This window comes from Myxocyprinus asiaticus, chromosome 20 (assembly GCF_019703515.2).
Source record: "Myxocyprinus asiaticus isolate MX2 ecotype Aquarium Trade chromosome 20, UBuf_Myxa_2, whole genome shotgun sequence".
Taxonomy (NCBI): Eukaryota; Metazoa; Chordata; class Actinopteri; order Cypriniformes; family Catostomidae; genus Myxocyprinus; species Myxocyprinus asiaticus.
In genome coordinates, this window is record NC_059363.1 from 35,795,783 (window position 1) to 35,814,001 (window position 18,219).

Below are 18,219 nucleotides of genomic sequence, written 5' to 3' on the forward strand. Positions count from 1 at the left end.
CCTCCAAGACCCAGACCAAGACTCCACCCACTAAGACCCAGACCATGACTAGACCCCTCGAGACCCAGATCCAGACAAATACCTATCCCCAAGACCAAGACCCAGACCAAGACCTGTCGGTCCAAGAACCAGGCAGTAAATTTGAATGAACCAAGATTCTGAATTTATTTCAGCAATCATTTATAATATTCAACAGTTATGTTTTAACACATTTTCATTTATTTAACTTAATTGCACAAGGAACAACAAGTCAACAATCAAACTTTACCACCTTTTCGTTTCAGGTTTTCCCCAAGAAAATGAATAAAAGAAAAGTGTAAATAAGAAAGTAAAGTAAACTTTATTAAATAACTGTGTTTCATATGCGTTATTAATATAACAAAATAACAATGTTTATATGTCTTTTGAGAGCATGAATGCAACGGCCAATCAGAGGTATATATGTTTCCAGTGGCGCAGAAAATATCTTATAAATGCACGATTACAGTTGGAAAGGTGCCAGCTTAGTTTTCGAATGCCCACAATGCACAAACATTGTTGATTTATTAAAATTTTGCTTACCCAGCCAATCATCATTAGAAGTCTGTCTGAAGTCAGAAACATACATGATGATGTGATCAAAGCACTGAATCTAGCAGAAACCCCAGCATTAAAGGCATATTTTAAGTGCTTATGACAGATGTCACTGCTTCTGCTCACAGTGACTGGCTGCCGCCTGCCGTTTTTTTGTTCCTCATTTGAATAAAGCCGAGAAATCGAAACTTTTTGATGCTCTCAACCGCCCTCAGCACTTTCTCTGCACCGCTGTCAATCCCACTATGCACCTTGCAAGCATGGCGCTAGACTTCCATAAGAATTTATTAAAAATGCTTGCTCACCTTCACTCAAAACGCACCAGTGGAAAAGTACGGTTAGTCACCGGCACAGAAGAAATCCACCCAGCGCACACTCACAGACTGTCCTGCTGCTGCACTCTCATGAATGATCTCATTATAAACAACAAGGTGTAGAAACTGTGATGAGGAGGAGGGCGTGGCCGGGCTGTGATGGAGCACGGCCGGCGCTGAATCAGCTTATCAGCAGGAGAGTGAGATAAGGGGCAGCCAGAGACGCCAGTTCAAGAGAGAGAGACGGACACAGCCGTGTTGCATGTGTGTCTGTTTATGTTTGTTTAAGTTAATTTTTTAAGTTCATTTATGCATTAAATGTTTATGTTGATTGTTCAGCCAGTTCCCGCCTCTTCCTTGCCCATCCTTTACCTGTTACAGAAACATATGTAAATAAGATATTTATCGTGCAATGTAGACAGCTTACTTGATTATAAAGGGAGTTTTGGTGAGAGTGCAGTACTCAGTCAGTGAGTACATGCTGAACTTGAATTGATTGACAGTTTCAGTGATTATAAAGGGAGTGCTCTTTGCTCATTTTCTGTATATAATTTAATTACAACTTGAATATGATTTGTTTTTTCATGCTGCTAAGAGGAACAATGCAAAGTCTTGATTTGCTGATGCATAGAACAGCAATTAACTAATTCAGGAACACAGTTCTCAGCTTGTTTGGGATGTGTGGCTACATAAATAATACGACATGCAATACATTTATATTAATCAGTATTATTAATAGTGATTACAATATCAAGGGAAATAATCTTCAGTTATGGTTTTAGTCATAATCATGCATCCCTACTTCTGCCAACAACTCTTAAAAATACCGGCCACTCCCGCAACATAACAACTGGGTCCCGCGGCTACCACGAATAAAGTCATAGCCTCTAAATGGCGGTTATAACCATAAACCCCTAATGATTGCTTTGTGTTGTTAGACCATAGTTCTTGCACTTACAGTCATGTGATGAGCAAGACAAAGCTTGTCAAAGCATGCATGATGACACAGACACAGAAGTACTTACAAATTCACAGTAATGGAGAAGATGCCACGCCAACTAGTGGTTGAAATAATTATGTCCCTGTCCCCATCAGTAGCGATCACAATCTGGGATCCCCGCGGTGGTAGTGATCGCCTTCTTTGGAAGTCCCCCTCAGTAGTGATTGCCATCTTTGGAAGTCCCCCTTGGTAGCGATTGCCGGGGGGTGGGGGGCTATTGGCGCAGGGCCATCTGAAGCGAGGGGTCTGGTGCAACCACACTCTATCTGCACAAAAAATAAAAATAAATGAACATTTTAACATACACAAATTTGAATAACTAAAATAAATGATGACCAACAAATTTCTTGCAAGTTCTTTGAGACAAAGTATAAAGTAACAGAGTGTCTATTTAGACTAAGTGCAAATAGCCAGTCTTGTTGGCAGAGTCTATTTACACTAACTCTGCCCACCACTGCTCAGACCAAACACAAGACAGCCACAACAGATTTATTTGGGGTCAACTGCTGATCAAATGAAGGCGGGCGTATTTTAATTTTTAGCGATGGGGCAGAGACATTAAACTGGTTAATGGGTTAGACATTTTGTGGGTTAAGAGTTTGAATAACTAAGTGACTATTTGTGCTCCAGTAGTCTGGTGGAAACACAGGATTTTACAACAAACTGAACCCCCATGTGCAGCTGTAGTAGCTCTGGGTGTAATGATAGTTTGTGTATGTGTTGTCATGCTGGAGATCTGGGTTCGAATTCAACCCGTCAACATACTTTGTCTCATGTCTCTACTCTTAATATTTCCTAAAATACTACTTATTGTAATAAATAAAAAAGATTCCTCACAGTGATTTGGTCACAGTGAAGGTCGGGGAGTTGAGAGAAAGATTTGATCCGGATAAAATTAACCATGGTTTTACTGTAGTAATATTGTAGTAACCATATAGTTCTGATGTACTAACCATGTGTTACTACAGTAACATGTTGTTAATAGTAGTTAATAGTAACCATGTTTAATTTTGTGGTTACAATGATTTTACTAGATAAAAATACCATGGTGATACTTTGTAGTAAAACCATTGTTAATTTTGTAAGGTAGGGGTAGGTATTGGTGTAGGGTGTCTGAGGGACTCTTAGTGCAAAGAAGATGCTTTTTGTTGCTTTTTAGACTTTGTTGATTTTTGTTGTAATGTATCGTGTACCATAATTTGATTGTGATTAATCGTGATTAATCGCAGAAAAATGTGTGATTAATTAGTAAAAAAGTCCTTATTTGATTCACAGATCTAATATATATATATATATATATATATATATATATATATATATATATATATATATATATATATATATATATAGCAATGAAAAAGTTAGACAAAAAGTCTTGTAATTTTACAAACGTCTTAAAGCAGTAAATAAATTCACAATTCTTATAACATTCCTGTTATTACTTATGATAGTGTCTAATGTATATAGTTTCATTGAGAACAAAAGAAAAAAAGAGGACACTTTGATTGATTAATGTACACATATGAATGAAAAATTTACTAATCTAATGATTAAAAATATTTATTACATGTGCCATTTGCAATATTTAAAGTACTGCTCTGACCATAGTTACTTGGTGCAATTACTCAACCAGTAGAGGTCTCCTTCCAACCTTATTTAAATTAGGTTAAATTTTTAAAGCGTGTGAGACAGGTTTATGCATCAGTGAGCACTGAGAGTTTATTTGTTTTAGGTGAATTGTGAAACACACCCCCTTGAGAGCTACACCAGTCACTGCTGTTCATTGATGTTATTCCTTCAACACTGAAGCATCACCATGCCATTTGTAGTGTGCTTGATTTATTTAACAGCACTGCCATTCTGGGTCTCAGGTATAGAATCACTCATTTATGCATTTTATTTGGCTCTTTAATATTTCTCACTAACTAATGCACTTTCCTAATCTATCAAACAGGGGAATCACTAAGTGACAAAGTTCATCAGACTCCAAAAGAAGTGATGGTTAAATTTGAAGAGTCTGTTACACTCATCTGCTCTCACACAATTCCAAACTATAATGTGATATTGTGGTATGAGCAGCTGAAGGGTGATACTGCCCTAAATCTCATTGGACATGTGCTATACAAAAATCCATCTCTTGAAAGTGAGTACCAACAAAAGTATGAAATTAAAGGAGATGGTGAAAATAACTCCACTCTTCATTTCAAGCCGAATGCATCTGGGAGCTCAATAGTGTATTTCTGTGCTGCCAGTAAAGCACAGTGTTAGAGATTATTTGATCTCCCTAACAAAAACCTTCTATCATGATCACATTTCCACAAAATCAAAACCTGTTGATCTTTCCTGTCTTTAAGTGTAAAACAAGAATCAGTCTACCAAACCAAGCTATCTGTAGTTTGGGATATATGTCCTTAGATTCAAACATTCTGTAGAAAAAAATCCAGCCAGAATTACCTTCAGGATGATCCGTTAGAACATAATTGGCAACATATTAGCCTCATGGAAGCCTGCGTCCACATGAGCGGACGTTGTATTTTGGCTTCGCTATACACAACGGAGAATTTTAATTAATTTAAACTGACTGAATACTGTTCACAACACTCTAGACTGTCATTTAAGGGTTAAGCTTCTGCCACACCGAGTCATGTGACACAACAGCATGGCATCGATTTCCATGAAGGGCGCAGCGCCAACAAAAGTGCATCTGGTAAGAAACCTCTTTAAGACTTTCCATTGAAAGCTGTTTGGTTGTAAAGAGTAGTGTCTCTACTTTCATTTGATATGTCGCTTTAAAAATGAATTCATTTTTTCGCACACTATTTATTATTTTGAATTACTTTCAAGATTCACACATCCTTGGATCATTCTGTTTCATTTTGATAGAAATTATGTTATATTTTATTTTGTTATCACTGTACAATATGGTTCTATTCATTAACATTAGTAAATCCATTCCTATATTTACTGGGCATTTTCACATCATTGGGTTCATCCAAAAGCTGAAAAAAGTTTACTTTCAGAGGCTTCATATGGTGTTAGGATGAAAATAAGATGCATTTCAAACTGTTCTAAGACCAATGCAGACAGACAGCACATTGGGGGTTAAGTCATTCACTAAATAGGGAGCAAGGGAGCATCCTTTAACTTTCTTTGCAATTAAGTGTATTCACTCCTGAAATCCAACCAAAATATCAGTTTCAGGCTGCTGTTTGGACCACTCAACATGGTTGGCAGACATTGGACAATGGTAATCAATACATAGATTCAGAATTTTATAATGCAAAATTTTATTTGAACACAGTTGCCAGTGATTGGATGATGCTGCTGGCCATTACTTTGAATAATAATAATTTATTCAGATTTATAGAAATTTTAGCTCTAATGTCTGTAATGTCTCAAAAAACATGAATAACCAACACTCCTGGAAACATAAACAATTTGATAACAAAATAAACAAAAAAACAATCTGACTTTCTATAGCTTGGAATTATTTAAAATTTTATAATATTAATAATTTTTTAGGAAAACTATTTGCTCTATAATTTATTTATTTATTTATTTATTTATTTGTTATTATTATTATTATTATTATTATTATTATTATTATTATGCTTGTTTATTGGCTCTGGTCTCAGGAGTTTAAAACATCATGCTTGTTCACACTGTTTTTTCAATAACAAATACAAAAACAAAATTCAGATTAGAGTCATGTCCCAAATGATCGAGTGATCTGCAAATATGGTTAGCATGTGAATTTTAGAAATGGTTTGATCAAAACTGCCTAAACTACCAACAACTGATGCACAAGTTATTCTCATTGCATTTCAACAAGCCAGTATGCATGGGTTAAGCCTGATCTCATGATTATGTGATCATGGTGACATTTTTGCAAAATTATTTATTGTGGTCCATTACATTTTTTTTTAAGTCTAATGCTCTATTAAGTTTTAAATCAACAAAACTGTAGCAGCGGGAGGATGGTTGAGCATCCGTCCAGAGAGAGAGAGAAAGTGGTAAGGGCGCTTGCACCTGAGCTAGATTATGTGTAACACCTGTCTCTATTTCCAGTGAGCATGGGGAGAGCAGCATGTAAGCAGCCACAAAACCAGCAGGGTGAGTGAGAGTGTCTGGCACAAGGAAGGCCACGGTGTTCCTGAAGCTGCTATGTTTAATCTGTAATGTTTGTGAAGCTGATGTGTTTAAGTTACTAGTGTCTGTGAAGCTAATGAGTTTAAGTCTATGTGCCTGTGAAGCTGACGAGTTTGTGAAGTTGTAAAGCATTAAAGTGGCCGATTACAAGTCCTACCTGAGTCTGGAAAAACCTGCTTCCCTGTGTTCTCCTTCCCTTCTGTTTGTGAGCTGTTACAAAAACATACCTCCCTACCCTAAACCTTAATCCCAAACCTAGCCAATAATGTCATAAAAAGCAAACATGAGATGAAAAACACAATTGCTGAAGCTACACTCTTGACATAAGTGTTCACTCGTGCATTCTTCTAGATTCGTACCATGGTCCTTTGCTTCGCAAGTGCAACACTCTATCAATTGAGGTACCACACTACTTGATCACAAATAAGCTTGCAATTATGCAAAACATAAACATTACATTTCTCACCTTACAAGTCATGCGCCAGTAAATGACTTTTGATGGCATAAAATAGCATTATGTGAGGAACAAATTGTGAGTGAAAGTGTTTATGAACTGATAATCTGCTGTTTTTCTCATGATCTGTGTGAAACTGAATAAAATTTCACACAATTGCATTGGCCAAATATAGAAGCAATTACAACAGATATGTTGCTCTATCAGTAATAATGATACATCAATAGGCATATAACAGGGAGCTCTGCACATGTGGTTATGTCCATAACTATGGATCTATGAGACTGAATGATGACCGTCATCATGGTCTTTCCTGAATGACGCCATTATACTGCCTATCCTCGAGACCTAATGTCAACCAAGTCAGGTGACTGACCTTAAGGGGTTGGCTTACTATAAAAACATCTGGATGAGCTGACAACTTCCTCTTGCCTTGAACGCCCCAACTCATCCTGAGTGACAAGAGATGGTGACGGTCATTGTTCAGTCTCATGGATCCATAGCTATTTCGACCTCACTCAGAACGCCACCACGGTCTATCTTGGATGACTAGGACCATCAGGGTCACGAGGGACTGGTACCATTTCCCTCATCCCCCATTTAGAAGTGGATAAAACTGTGGACCCCAAAGAGCTTGGGTTTGCCACATTGATCCTATAAAACTTTGTGAAAGTGCATGAAGTACTCCAAGAAGCTGCTGCACAGATGTCTGAGAGTGCCACCCCCTTAAGTGCCGCCCAAGACGTAGCCATACTCCTGGTGGAATGAGCCACCAGATCACCTGGGATTGACAGGTTCTGGCTGGAATATGCATGTGCAATTGTGTCCACTATCCAATGAGACAACCATTATTAAGATATTGGCTGACCAATACACATTCTGTCAAAATAAACAAACAGTTGTGTGTGTGATTGTCGAAAAGGATGAGTGCACTCAATATAGGCATGCAAGCCCTAACAGGAAATAAGGATGAAATATCTAGACCTGTACCCAAATAGAGGGGGTCAGGATGAAAAGCCTCAAGCTCAGTTACCTGATTCACTGTGCTAGGCTTGAGGACCTTGGGTAAAAAATATGGATTTCGCCAGAGGGAAACCCCTGCATTTTCTGTCTTCCATCTCAGGCAGTCTTCACTGACCAACAAGGAGTGTAATTCGCTTACTCTCATGGCTGAGTAAATTGCAAGGAGAAAAACTATTTTCAATGTCAGCAACTTGAGGTCAGCTTGTTCCAAAGGTTCAAATGGGGCATTAGTCAGTGACTGCAAAACTACAGTGAGGTCCCATGAGGGTGATCTCACAACTCTCTTTGGCCGCAATCGGTATGCCCCCTTAAGAAACTGACACACCAAAGAGTGTTTGTCAATTGTCATACTGTCCACTAAAGCATGGAAGTGGGAGATGGTTGTAACATAAACCTTTATGGTATTAGTCGCTCTTCCCGAATTCAATAGTGACTGGAGGAAGCAAAGGACAAAACTGATGCCACAGTTGGCTGGGTCCAGCTGTTGGTTTTGGCACCATGTTGAAAATTGTTGACATTTTATAGAGAAGTTACTGCAGGTAGAAGATGCTTTAGAACTACTTACTGTCCTCAAGACTGAATCATCTAAATCTTGAGAGAGGGACTGAGCAGAGGCCATAACCAGAGTTGCAGTGTATCCAGCCTTTGGTGCCAAATTTGACCTCCCACTTGGGAGAGAAGGTCCACTCTTTTGGTAATGGCCAAGGACAACACTGAACCAGGCGTAGGAGGGAAGGAAACCAATGTCTCTTTGGCCACCTGAGAGCCACCAGTAAAGCCTTGTGATATCCCATTGCCACCCTCTTGAGTACAGTTGGAATTAATGGCAGGGGAGGGAAAGTTTACAACAACCCTCCCGGCCACTCTTGAGACAGTGCATCTATCCCCAAGGGACCTCCCTGACTGTTCAGAGAGAACCACATGCTGCAATAAGTTGTCTCTGCTGTCGCAAATAGATTGATCTTGGCTGTGCCGAACTGATCCCATATGAGATGCACCACCTCTGGGTGAAGGCACCAATCTCCTGAAAGAGGTTCAGTCTGAGACAGGAGGTCAGCTGCCTGGTTTGCCACCCCTGGTATGTAAACTGCCCTGAGAGAGGAGAGTCTCAGAAGGGCCCAAAAGTTAATCTTTCTTGTGACCTGAAGGCAACGCACTGATCTGGTGCCGCCTTGGTGATTGATGTGATACACCCCGGACATGTTGTCTGATCTCACCAGAAAATGCTTGTTCTGTATTAGTGGTAGGAAAGCCCTCAGAGAGAGGTGAACCGCCCTGAGTTCCAACAGATTGATGTGTTCTAAGGTCCATGGAAAATCTCACACACCTCTAGTCAAGTCAAGTCATTTTTATTTGTGTAGCACTTTTCACAACACACATAGTTTCAAAGCAGCTTTACAGAAAATCATGCATTAACAAAAAATGAAACTGTAATATATATATATAAAGATCATTGTGTAGTTTTATTAAATATGATTGTAAATTGTGTATAAAAATTAAATCAATAAATAATCATTGTATTTAGAACCCCTGTGAGCAAGCTGAAGGCGACTGTGGCATGGAACACAAAAATCCATAAAATGTTGGTTAATGGAGAAAAATAACCTTGGGAGAAACCAGGCTCACTGTGGAGGCCAGTTCAACTCTGGCTTACCAGCATGAATATAATGCCAATATTAGTTTTGTGCAGTGCAGGTCATGGTTTAAGATTAGTAAATTAAGTAAGCGTTAAGGTCCAGTGTTTAAAAAAAATAGATATATTTTTTATGAACTGTAAGATTAATGACTAATGTCTTTGAAGTCCATCCTGGATTAACTGCAGAAGTTCGCATAAACGAATTGTCCTTTGTTAGTTGGATGATGAAGGCTTTTGTTGGCAATTAAATGATAGTCTATGTATTCCATTTCGAGAGTGTAGTCCATCAATAGACAAAGGTGATGCAGGCAGACATCAATGAGGTACATCGCAGTTCAACCAGCAGGTCATTTCGCTGAGGTTCGTTGGGGTCCATCCTAAATCCAAGGTTCAGGCAATGGCATATGAAATATCTGATGTCTTACAGTTGGAGTTGGCATCAGTTCATCCTCTGAAGTCCACTGTAAAAGACTGAAGTGAAGTCTGGCTAGCACCGGCTGCATTTAGTTGTCATCACTCAGAGACACATAGCAGTAGAGTCCGACACCAAGCAGGAATGGAGTTGGATCTGGCCGGCTCTGGTAACCTCAAGATATGAATAGATAAAATAGGTGTATTCCTGGCTAAATAGTTGAGTCTTTAGTCTAGACTTAAACTGAGTGAGTGTGTCTGCATCCCAAACAGTGTTAGGGAGACTATTCCATAGTTTAGGAGCCAAATAGGAAAAGGATCTACCTCTTTTTGTGGATTATTATATTCTAGAAACTATTAACAAGCCAGAATTTTGTGATCGTAATGAACGTGATGGAATATAGCATGTCAGAAGGTCACTTAAGTACTGTGGAGCTAGACCATTCAAAGCTTTGTATGGAAGTAGGTTCAGAGGCAGTGGTGGCTCAGCAGTTAAGGCTCTGGGTTACTGATCAGAAAGTCAGGGGTTCAAGCCCCAGTACTGCCAAGATGCCACTGTTGGGCCCTTGATCCAATCTGCTCCAGGGGTGCTGTATCATGGCTGACCCTGCACTCTGACCCCAGCTTGGCTGGGATATGTGAAAAAAAGAATTTCACTGTATATGTGCAAATGTGTGATATGTAATTATAAATTATAATTATTAATTATTATGTAACAATGATAAAATGGGACTAATATGATCATATTTCTTGGTTCTAGTCAGCACTCTGGCAGCTGCATTTTGAACCATTTGAAGTTTATTTATTGAACTTGCTGGACATCCTCCCAGTAATGCATTACAGTAATCTAGTCTTGAGGTCATGAACAACAGGTTTACCTGTCTGTGAATTTGGAAGCTGTTCAGCCACCATTGTAATGGTCGGGCTCTGAGAATAACGAGTGGGTTCACGTTCGATGCCACCGCAATCATACACAGCAATCGCTGAAACTGAACCAACTTAATTCGCTTGCACAGGCGGAAGGACTATGCCAGAGTCAAGAATGCGGTCATTGGCAGAGAATTCAGGGAGAGCCCAATGAACACTGCCTGCTGTCAGGGGTTTAAATGGCTCTTTTCCCAATTTATCTTGAGAGCGAGACACTGGACATGCTGGATCACTGTCTCTATATCATTCATGACTTGGTGGCGAGATGGTGCACAAATCAGCCAGTCATCTAGATATGGCAGGATCTTCAGGCCTGCAACCTGAAGAGGACAAAGAGCTGCCGACACTACTCTGGTGAAGACCCTTGTAGAAAGGGAAAGGCCAAATGGAAGGACTTTGAATTGGTAAGCTTGGCCCTGAAAAGCCAAGCAAAGCAACTGTCTGTTTGGTGTCTGTCTCAAACTATCTTTCAGGTCTATGGAAGTGAACCACTCGCCTGGTTCTATGGATTACATAATTTGTGCTACGGTTAGCACCTTGAAGGGCAATACTTTTATGAACGTGTTTAGTCATCTTAGGTCCAGGATGGGCCAAAGCCTGCTGCCTTTCTTCGGCTCAAGGAAATAGCTCGAATAAATCCCAGTGAGCCGTTCGTTGGGTCTTACCTGTACGATTGGTTGTTTCTGTAGCAGAAGTGTAATTTTGTTGGCCAAAACTTCTGCCTGGACTGGGTCCTTGACCACAGTCATACGGACCCCTGAGAAGGTGGGAGGACGTCGCCGAAACTGTATCCTGTATCCTCTCTTGATGGTATCGAGTACCCAAGGATCTGATGTCGTTTTTTCCCAGCTGTCCCATAGCTGGGAACATGCTTCAGTGACTTTTGCGAGACCACTATGCAGGCCTCCCTGGGGTCCAGAACCCCTGGGAGTAAGTTTTTTCAGAAGTGCTCCCTTAACTGAACTGTGAGACCGGCCAGTTTGTGGATCCTGATAATACTGTCTGATACATATGTCAGGTGGCTGGATGCCCCTATTTTGTCTTCTGTCATACCCCATGGTTCTGAACGGGGGAAGTGAGGAGGCTGGGGGGGTTGAACACCTCTATAACCATACCTGGTAGCCCTAGTATGGCTAAATGTCAGCTGTATTGATTCCCTCCTGCGTCTTGCCTGTTCAGCAGTATCTAGCATGGTTTTGGGAATCAGGCTGAAAAACCTGACTTGGCACTACTGGCATGTTAGTCAATTCTCTTCTGATGGATTTAGGCAGAGATGTCTCGGCTAACCAGATCTGTCTCTGAGCCAAGATTATTGAGGACATAAAGGCACTGATGTCCCTGGTAAGCTATTAATGTGTGAATAGAGCTGCTTCAACTAGGCCCATAACATCACAATAATTAATAATAATAATAATTTCTTACATTTATATAGCACTTTACTAGGCACTCAAAGCACTTTACATAGTATGGGGGAATCTCCTCAACCACTACCAGTGTGCAGCATTCACCTGGATGATGCGACAGCAGCCATAGTGCGCCAAAACACCCACCACACACCAGCTATTGGTGGAGAGGAGAGTTATAGAGCCAGTTAATTGATGGGGATTATTAGGAGGCCATGATTGAGAAGGGCCAATGGGGGGAATTTGGCCAGGACACTAGGGTTACACCCCTACTCTTTACAATGGGATTTTTAATGACCACAGAGAGTCAGGAACTTGGTTTAATATCTCATCTGAAAGACAGTGCCTTTTTACAGTATAGTGTCCCTGTCACAATACTAGGGCATTAGGACCCACACAGACCACAGAGTGAACACCCCCTGCTGGCCTCCCTAATACCTCTTCCAGCAGCAACCTTAGTTTTCCCCAGGAGGTCTCCCATCCAGGTACTGGCCAGGCTCAACCCTGCTTAGCTATAGTGGGCAACCAGGCAAGAGCTGCAGGGTGATATGGCTGATACATGATATGGATCTTCCATATTAGCCACCTTTCTCAAAGTGGCTAAAACTATCACCAGGGCGTTCCCTGGTCGGGTGCCCGAGTGGCTGCATTATATACTTGGCACACTAAACAATCAGTCTTCTGGCATTCTCTGCCTGGACAGCAGGGATTATCCGTAAACCGGTCTTGACCCAAGGTGGTTAGAGCCGCAATTTCACACTCAACTGAGGGCATGTCCCCCTACCAGGGGGACATAGTGAATTTTAGCCAATCGTCTACCACCTGCGTTGAAATGGGGTGCAGCTTTAGGATTATTCCAGGCCTTCCTTAACATCTGAGAATAATCCTCAGCCACAGGAATGAAAGCAGAAGGCTGAGTGTGGGAAATGCCTGCTCACACACCTTGTGGTGGGGTTGAGGCTGTGGCTTTCCCCTCAATATCAAGGCCCAGGATTCTTGCTGCACTAATAATGCGGGTAAGGATATCAGAGTGCAAGCTCCCATCTTCTGAGGTGCCAGACTTGGATTCATCCTGCTGGTCTTCTTCAGTCTGCTCATCGCTACCATAAAGGGAATTATTTTCATGAAATGAGATGGTATCCACAACATCATCCGTCTCCTCTTGATATGATGGTACTTCATCCCCAGAGAAGGCTGCAGAGAGTACTGTAGGCAGCTGTGCACCTACCGCAGAACTGCGAGGATCAAGCTTACCGGCTAGGTCATGCAAAGCTGCAGGAATCTGAAGTTGGGTGTCCCCCCCTGGGTCCTTGGCCCTTTGGGGTTCTCCCCTGCCTATTCCAGGGTATGTCATATTGTGTAGACATCCCACAAGAATCATCAGAAGTGTGTTCCCTCCTGCACTTATGAGAATGTCCTTCAACCAAGGTACTGGAAGAAGATAAATGTTTCTTATCACCAGTTGTGTGACTACCAAGCCTGGCTCTCTGAACCTTTTCTTGCAATGATAACCCAGCTGCAGCTGCACAGGGGTTTTCAATATCATCCAGTGTTTCATACCTAAACAAGAAGGCCATTCCCGGTGGCCATCACGTGGATGCATGCCAGCCCGGCAAAAAAGACATTACGGTGAGCTCATGACAATAAGCTAGTGAAAATTTCACAAATGGTAAGGTTGATTGAAAACAAGTCAGCTCATCTAGTGACAAATCACTGTTTATTGATTGATTTCTGGAACCTGAGCCTGTGGAAAAAAAATAAAATAAAATAATAATAATAATATATATATATATATATATATATATATATATATATATATATATATATATATATATATATAAAATATTTTGATATTTTCAATCAAAGTGCTCAGACACTTTTTACAAATAATCACCTGTAGTAACAGGATAAATGGGCTGTGACAAATCACTACCTATTATTTATCCTCTGGTAATTGTGTCTGCAGACAGAACTCACACCAGAAAACAATTCATTTGGAGGTGTATAAACAGGACAAAAAACTCCTATAGTTAGCTACCCACCTATTCTTTGCACAAACGCGTGGTGAAAAAGTGGTAAAACCCATCCACTGCGAACAGCAGACATGCAAGAAAACACAAAATCCTTCAACAAACTGCAGTTTATTTACAGGGAAACAGAACTGTCCCTGTTAAATGAAAACAAACAAAGACTACAAATCAAAAAACGCCCACTTTGTTTACAAAGTGTCAGGAACACAAACACTAATATTAAGAATGAAAAAGATACTCACCAACACGTGCGCTTCTAAACAGAGTGTAGAGATAAAAATAGAAATAAGGGGAAATCCACCAAAATCCTCAGGGACGAGAAGTGCCTGCACACAATGTAATGGATTGAAAAAGTGATTCCTCCTGTGATAGCATTTAAATGAAAGCTACTCTCCTGGTTTCAGATGAGGCGAGAAAGGCAACAGGAAGTTGTCGGCTCATTCAGGTTTTTATATAGTAAGCCAACCCCTTAATGTCAGTCACCTGACTTTGTTGACATTAGGTCTTGAGGATAGGCAGTAGAATGGTGTTATTCAGGATAGACCATGGTGATGGTCTGAGTGAGGTCGAAATAGATGTACACACCATCCAGGGCTCCAGGAAAGCATATACTATCATTAAACCTATATCACCCTTGTTACACTATGTTTGCTATCTCAAAGAAATTACCCCAGCCTCCAGGCCAACAAATCCATGGTTCTAGATTATTCTATCAGACCCCTATTTACATTGACCCCTTAGATATATTGTGAAAGACCCCACCTAATCAAAATCAGAGTTTTGTTGCTTTAAGTGTCTACAAGCCATCAATGTTCCGGTGTTCTCTAAAATTATCACACAACAAACTTTTAAGCAAATGTATGTATTTGAAGTGTACGGTCTTTCCTTCTTCTCCTTCTCTTCTGGGTAAACTGACCAAAATATCGATGACTCAATATGCATTTTATCCCATATTATACCACGGGTCTGTTGAATGCTTGATTCTGATTGGCTGACGGATGTTCTAAGGTGTGCACTTATTTTCAAGTAAATGCACGGATATGAAGTAGTTCCAGGTCTTGACCGCATAACGGTTCCATATCACTTCGCCAAATTATTTCAGTTATTTCATGGAGCCGTACAGGCTACCAAGACAAAATAACCAATTAAGACAAAGACATTGGTTAAGTACATAAGATAAGAATGACAAACAATGTCTTTATATCCTAAATTAATTTCAATTTCGGTTGAAAAACACCCTTGCACTCCCTTTTCCTCTCTCTCTTTCTCTCTCATCTCACCCACACTCACACTGTACACAGGCTAACACAGCAAAATAACCATATAAACCATATAAGTCATTGGTTAAAGTAAACTGGTTAAGAATGACATAAAATGTCTATAATATGCTACATTTATATCAAATTCGGTTGAAAAGTGCCCTTGAGCTCCCTCTTTCTCTCGTCTCACCCACACTTACACACATTGACACACATACATATATATATGCACACACACATATGCACGCACACACACATAGAGCCTCAAGTCGTGACCAACAAACAGAGCCACATCCCCGCAACTTGATCAATACAACAGTTTCTATATTATCCAAAATAACTTTTAATGTCTGCAGCTTTTAATATTTCAATGTATTTCGCCTTAATCAGCCTCCCAAGGCTATAATGGAAAGCACCATCGCACTCCCCATCTCATTTGCTCTCACACAAACTCTCTTGGGAGCAAAGTCAGCACACTCCTCTAACTCAGTGGGATAGTAAGCAGTTGTTTAGCAATGGAAAAGCTATATACAAGAATGGCGACACTCGCTGATGCTGAGAAGTATACTTAAACTTACACTTTGGTAATTTGAAGCGATGTTATTGCTGATGAGAGCTGCTTCAACAACAGGTAATTCAACTCGCGATCTCTCTCAGTTTCTCTCTTTCTCCACACACACACACATACATACACACACGCCTGCATGCACGCATACACACACAAGCATGCACACACGCACTACCTTGTAACTCCAATGCCAAAAAGCAGAGCATCCTCCATTGCTAGTTCTAAAGTGACGTTTTTGAACTAGCAACAAAGGCTTGAGCTGTTTCAAAGCTAGATACGTCATGGTTACTTGTGTAACCTCTGTTCCCTGATGGAGGGAACGAGATGTTGTGTTGATGTAGTGACACTAGTGGTCACTCTTGGGAGCCCGAGACACCTCTGGTCTTTGATAAAAGGCCAGTGAAAATTGATGAGTGGTATTTGCATGCCACTCCCCCGGACATACGGGCATAAAAGGAGCTGGTATGCAACCACTCATTCAGGTTTTATGCTGAGGAGCCGAGACAAGGTCAGGCCATTTCAACGGGTAGTTCAGCATTTTGGCAGGAGGGACACAACGTGTCGTTCCTCCATCAGGGAATGGAGGTTACACAAGTAACCATGACATTCCCTACCTGTCACTCACTCGACGTAGTGTCGATGTAGTGACACTAGGGGTCCCTATACGAAATGCCACAACTGGCTGAACTGTGTTACGTGAACTGGCGGTGTGTGGTGGGCAGACTACTGTGTGCCTCATAGCCAGCACACCAGGTCAACACGTAACCTCCCCCAACATAGTTATGAGTGTCGAACGGCCCTTTGGGGACAAGTCGACTACCCAAAAGATAGAGACAGGCTAACCCAGTCATGGCAACTTTTCCCCTTCTCTTTTTCCACTCCCTAAAAAAGAAGGGGGACTATCCGACTGGGCCACCAGGTCTAGTCGGGGGGTGTCCCTCCCAAGGGGAAGACACCGTGGAGACCACACATCGCCCAAAGAGAGGGGGGGTATTTAAGTGGAAGAATACATCACATGGTCTTTCCGACCATGTGGAGAGTCTTCAAGGTAGATCCTACCCAATGGGGGAGGAGTTACTACAAACATGGAGACTGGGGCAGAGGGGCTCTGCCCAAGGAAGACGCAGTTTGCCAACAGGGAAACAAATTAGCGGAAGATATATATCGCATGGTGTTAGCCTTACAGCGAACCACCACATGCAGAGCACCTACCCCAGAACAGGACTCTTAGTTAGCATGTGTACTGGGCCGGCAGCAAGTCTCTCCGAACACTTGACTGCCACAGGGCTGGGAGGAAGTCAACGAGGGAACAAAGCTTGTGAACACTACTGGGAATTAATGGCGCACATTCTCAGCTCAAAAGGAAGTGGAAGGCGCTATGTGCAAGCGATACACCCAGCTGGCTATCCCGGGCTTATCTGCTTGTACTGCATGCCACTACCTGGGACGAAACCGGTTACACCCGGAGGTTGTAGAACCTTGCAAAGGTGTTGGGTGTTGCCCAGCCTGCTGCTCTGCAAATGTCTGTTAGAGAGGCACCCCTGGCCAGGGCCCAGGAGGCCACTACGCCCCTGGTAGAATGGGCTCATAGCCCTACGGGGGGCAGCATGTCCTGGGCATGATATGCCATAGTTATGGCATCAATGAGCCAGTGGGCGATCCTCTGCTTGAAGACAGCGCTTCCAATCCAATCGATCCAGATAGATGCGTAAATGTGCACTGGACACAGTTTCACCACCTGGTCCCTAAAAGTGGTTATGGGAACCTTGTTCACATAGCCTGGTCAGGGTCTCAGGATCACATGAGAGTAGTCCGGACTGAACGCCAGGCACGTTTCGCTGACCACATAGGTCTTCCGCGTACTGTCCAGGGGCCAGACATGGAGAATCCAGAGGTCTGGTCGTGGGTGCCAGATGGTGCCCCGTCCCTGAAAGATGGTCCTTCCTCAGGGGAATTCGCTTGGGGGGGGGGGGCATTGTCTGCCCGAGAGACCACGCCGTGACCTTCGTCGCTCGGAAAGCGAGGTCGGTGGCCGAGCGCAGTTCCTACATCAAATCCTCGTGCATTTCTTTCAACGACTTGGCTTGGTGGACCTGCAGGAGAGCCATGGTGTGCAGGGCAGAGGCGGCTTGTCCAGCAGCGCTGTATCCACCGGGGGAATCACCGTATAGCCCCTGGCCGCCCCGCCATCGAGGGTAGTGAGGGTGGGGGAACTGCGGAATCAGGGCCGGGCAGTAAAAGGTGCCTCCTACGATTTCGTCAGCTCCTCGTGCACTTCCGGGAAGAAAGGCACTGGAATGGGGCGTGGCTGCTTTGAGCGGCGCCGTGAGCCCAGGAACCAATCATCAAGCCGCGAGGGTTCAGGGGAGAGCGGAGGGTTCCGCTCTAACCCGACGCTCGCGGCCACCCAGGAAAGCATGTCCGTCATTTCTGCATCAGACTGTGACTGGGCAATTGTCCCTGAGGGGGAGA

At 42.2% G+C, this 18,219-nt stretch overlaps 1 long non-coding RNA gene across 1 annotated transcript in view; it reads right to left on the reverse strand.

The window, feature by feature from the left end:
• Positions 1 to 306: 306 nt before the first annotated feature.
• The window catches only part of LOC127411248 (uncharacterized), a 44,114-nt gene continuing 26,201 nt past the window's right edge, over positions 307 to 18,219 (reverse strand). The window contains exons 2-3 of the long non-coding RNA XR_007892240.1: positions 1,913 to 2,153; positions 307 to 1,259 (exon numbers count right to left, since the gene is read on the reverse strand). This is a non-coding gene — a long non-coding RNA (uncharacterized LOC127411248). The remainder of the gene's footprint in view (positions 1,260 to 1,912; positions 2,154 to 18,219) is intronic.